The sequence below is a fragment of the Pteropus vampyrus genome, unplaced genomic scaffold (genome assembly GCF_000151845.1).
Source record: "Pteropus vampyrus isolate Shadow unplaced genomic scaffold, Pvam_2.0 Scaffold378, whole genome shotgun sequence".
NCBI lineage: Eukaryota > Metazoa > Chordata > Mammalia > Chiroptera > Pteropodidae > Pteropus > Pteropus vampyrus.
In genome coordinates, this window is record NW_011889159.1 from 17,704 (window position 1) to 22,498 (window position 4,795).

Here is a 4,795-nt window from a genome sequence, read left to right on the forward strand (position 1 = left end):
AAGTCAGAGAGAAAGACAAATACCATATAATTTCACTTATGTGTAAAATCTAAAAAAAAAAAAGAAAGAAAGAAAAAAGAAAACAAAAGAGAAACAGACCCATAGATATAGAGAACAAGCTGATGGTTGCCAAAGGGTAGGAGAACAAGGAAATGGGTGAAATAATAAAAAAATAAATAATAAAGGCATTAAATTGTGACTATTGTTAAGCCTGGCGGTGGGAGGAAAGAGTGGGGCTGCAGAATGGTCAGGGTAGGCATCATTTAGAAGTCGATATTTGAATAAAAGCAGAAAGAGGGTGGGGAGGGCACATAGCAGGTATGCCGAAAAGAGCAGAGGAAACAGAAGAACCAATCTGTCCAAAAATGCTAGGGCAAGAGCATGATTAGATGCTCCAGCAACATGTGGCTAGAACGGAATGTTCTCTGGGAAGAAGGGATGAAGACAGAGAAATAACCCAGGTCCATCATGTAGGCCACTGTTGCAGATTGTATTTCCAAAACATGATGATAGTTTTTAAAAATGTAACATTCATATACTATGTCAATTAGGACTTTAATTCACTTGTTAATAATGTTAGACATGAAACCCAATAATAGTTATGTTTCAAAATTATGTATTTTATTGAATCATTTTGCTTTGTATCACATAATTTTGTAACAACACACAGCAACATATTGTTTACATTAATTTAATATATTTAACAAATTTCATTATTATAAAAGAAAATTATCTCAAGTTTGGATCAATAGAGCACTCTATCAAACATCTTCATTGAATTACATTTTTGTTTCACATACTGATCTTTGACTAAGAGTTAATAAAAGATATGGCTATTTTTAAATGTTTGTTACTTCTAGAAAACAGGTATGTGACTCTTCAACATTTGTATGTTGTTCACTGTGACTATAATATAAACCTATGAAATTTTTAACTTGGAGGATAAAAAATATCTGTTCATGAACTAATATGTTTTCTTTGATATGGTAAAAATTCATTATTGATCATATTTTCCTATTTTACTTGGTCCCAGAAATTTCAGAGCTAAAAATAAGGTACAGTCAGTAATTCTATTATCTTTAGTTTTATTGTATCTATTAATATAAATTCCTTACTTCTTTCTATATACTTTTGTTAATGATGGTTCAATCATAAAAATAATATATGCTCATTTCAATAACTTAAATATCTCAACTGATTTCTAACATAAGTGCCCCATCCTGTAACTTCTAATCTGCTTTTTCAGAGGTAAGTATGGCTAATAGCTGGAGAGAATACCCTTTCAGATATTACATACAATACTCATGAGTTCTTCCCAGCAGCCAGAAGTAGTTTTAAAAATAATTTCAATCTTTAGCTTGCTTCTCTCAAAATAAGAACAAAATATATTTACTTCATGATATTTATGCTACTTTCTTATTTAACCCCACTCTCTTTCATTCCATAGTATGTATAAGATTTATTTTCCAATATCCTTCCATAGAACTTTTTTGAGCCCTATCGCCTCTCCTGTCCCCCACAACTTCTTCAATACATTGGCGGGCTAAATGCTCACATGGCTTCTAGAGTTTCAGGCACAGTATCTCTGCTTCTTTCTTTTATTTTCTATTGCTAAATTGAGAAACCTGATTTACTAATACTCCTCAGTAACCAAGATCAAAGGGAAGGGCACATGGAAGAAGAAACAAGACAACATTCTTTTTCAAAGACAATCAGATTTCCCAGGCACCACAGTGATTCCTCTGTAAGCAAAGGCATTACAGCTGTGGCACTAGGAAAGTCAGTTACAGGGATCAAGGCCCTGCCTGTCATCTATGAAATTCACAGTTCCATAAAATCAGAGGAGCAACTTCAGGTTTCTACTCGTTACATTAATTAATATTCCCTGGATTCTGAAATACAGATCTATTTTCTCATTTACATAAAGGAAGGGAATTAATGTACCTAAGTTGTTTGCTAAAATTCTTCAAGCATCACTAGCAAACAAAGAGAAAAAAAAATCTATTCTTTAATTGATTTATAATTGTTCGGCAAGTCCAATTATTTGAGGAAGTAGATTGAACCATGAAAGGAAAATTACCTTATTCCTCCAAAAATGTTTAAAAGGGTAATGGGTTTTTAAATTCATTTTTTTGTATTGAAATGGATATTCATAATTATAAATATTTTGATAATCTTTTATATTTTTCTAACTTAACGCTCTATCATTTTATTCTCTAAAGAGCAAATTGTAAATTATAATAGCATCGTACTGGTAAGATACATATTTATTTATCATTTTTAAATTTTTTCCAGCTTTGTTGAAATATAACAGACAATTAGTTGCTTGTATTTACATTGTACAATTAAATGAGTTTTTCAATTATAGTTGGCATACAATGATGTATTATTGTTGCCTAGCATAGTGATTAGAGATCTATATAACTCACAAAGTGATCATCTCACTAAATCTAGTATCCCCTCTTTCCCTTACATATTTTTGACAACACTGTTAACTATTTTCCTTATGTTACACTTTATATTTCTATGTCTATTTTGTAACTATCCATTTGTACTTCTTAGTCTCTTTGCCCTTTTTTGCTGTCCTTTAACACTCCTCCCATCTAGTAGCCCTCAAAATATTCTCTGTATCTATGAGTTTATTTCTGTTTTTATTGTTGTTTGGATTCCACATGTATATGAAATCATGTGATATTTGTCTTTCTCTATCTGACTTATTTCATTCAGTGCAATACCCTCTAAGTCCATCAAGGCAATAGCTTTTTCCATTCCTTTCCTTTTAGTCTGCGTGTGTCTTTTAATCTGAAGTGAGTCTCTTGTAGGCAGCATATGTAGGGATCTCATTTCCTTATCCATTCAACCACACTATCTTTTGGATGGAGCACTTTATTCTTTTCCATTTGAAGGACTCGTTGATAGGAATGTAGCTATTACCACTCTTTATTCATGTTTTTGAGACATATTTTTTCTTCGTAAATAAGTCCCTCCAACATTTCCTATAATGTTGACTTGGTGTTGATGAATTCCTTTAGCTTATTGTTGTCTGGGAAGCTCTTTATCTGTCCTTCGACTTTAAACAATAGCTGTGCTGGATAAAGTATTCTTGTTTGTAGACCCTGGGTTTTCATCACATCAAATATTCTGTGCCAAGCCCTTCTGTCCTGCATAGTTTCTTTTGAGAATTCAGCTGCCAGTCTTATGGGTGCTCTCTTGTAGGTAACTAACTGATTTTCTCTTGCTGCTTTTAAGATTCTCTCTTTGTATTTAACCTTTGGCATTTTAATTATGATGTGTCTTGGTGTGGGCCTCTTTGGGTTCCTCTTTCTTGGGACTCTCTGAGCTTCCTGGGTTTGTATGTCTATTTCCTTCACCAGGTGAGGGAAGTTTTCCATCATTATTTCTTCCAATAGCTTTTCAACGACTTTTTTTTTCTGGTACCCCATGACATGGATATTTTTACATTTAATAGAGTCCCATAGGCTCTTTAAATTATTATTATAGTCTTGGCTTCTTTTTTCTTGCCATTCTGATTGAGTGTCCTTGGCTTCTCCATCTTCTATATTGGTGGTTTGACCCTGTTTTTCTTTTTTTTTTTTTCTTTCAATACACAACTTTTATTGTATTTTTATTGTATCTTTAAAATACCACAGGTAAGTCTAAGGAATCATCCAACATCTTGACGTTTCTGTAGTTGGACAACTTTGACCTTGTTCATCAGCCTGCTGAACTTTTCCTTTTTCAGAAACAGAGATACTATCCAAATATTTTCTGATATCCTTGTTTTTCATTGTTGTGCTTGTTGAATCAAAGCAGCTGAATTTGATACAAGTCTAACGTCATTTCCTTCAAGAATTAACTCATCTTTCTGGGCTTGAGATACTGAACAAGAAACATCTGACCTCATCTGAATCCTGCAGATGTATTTTTCACCCTAGAAATTTTGAATTTCAACGAGAGAACCATTCTCCTGAATAACGATGTTGATGGGAAAGTGAGCATACACAGACTTCATCTTGTAATGGAAGCCCAGTGTAACACTGTTGATCATGTTCTGTACATGACTATAGACAGTGTTAACAGTAGTTGGTTTCTTTCTATTTCTCCATCATTTGTCAACGTGAAGCCTCTTCTTTTTCTTTCCAAGGAAACTGAGTTCTGCATTGATGTTATTGAAGCCCCTCCGCAGGGAGCCTCTGGGGCCCTTCACAGAAACTGAGCGCCCCTTCAGAGCGATACCCACATTTTCTGGAAAATTGACAGTCTGATTGTTGAGAATGGTCTTCATCCTCGCAGTAGATGCAGCAAAGAGCCGATCCTCTTCTTTATCCACTCTGTTTATCCATTCTTCATCTCAGATAATGTGTTCTTCATTTCTGACTGGTTCCCTTTTATAATTTCCATTTCTATTTTTATGTTTTTTATTTCCTTGTTAAAGTCCTCACCGAGTTCTTCTACTCTACCCCTAAGTTCATTGAGCATCTTTATAACCAGTATTTTGAACTCTGCATCTGTTAGATTGCTTGACTCCATTATTCCTGGATTTCTGTTCTGTTCTCTGATATGGTTCTGTTCTGTTCTCTCATATGGTTTCTTTGTCTTCCCATTTTGGCTGCCATTCTGTGTCTGTGTCTATGTACTAAGCAAAGCTCTTATACCTCTTGGTCTTATTAGTGTGGCTTTGTGTAGTAGGTGTCCAGTGACACAGTCCTGAGAGGGATTCAACTGCAGGCCAAGTTTAGCCCACCCTGTGGGGCGACCTGTTAAAATTCAATGAGCAATTCACATGCTGTGCTTA

At 34.4% G+C, this 4,795-nt stretch overlaps 1 pseudogene; it reads right to left on the reverse strand.

Moving 5' to 3' along the window:
- Positions 1-3,651: 3,651 nt before the first annotated feature.
- Positions 3,652-4,290, reverse strand: LOC105305332 (annotated as a pseudogene).
- Between the last annotated feature and the right edge of the window lie 505 nt (positions 4,291-4,795).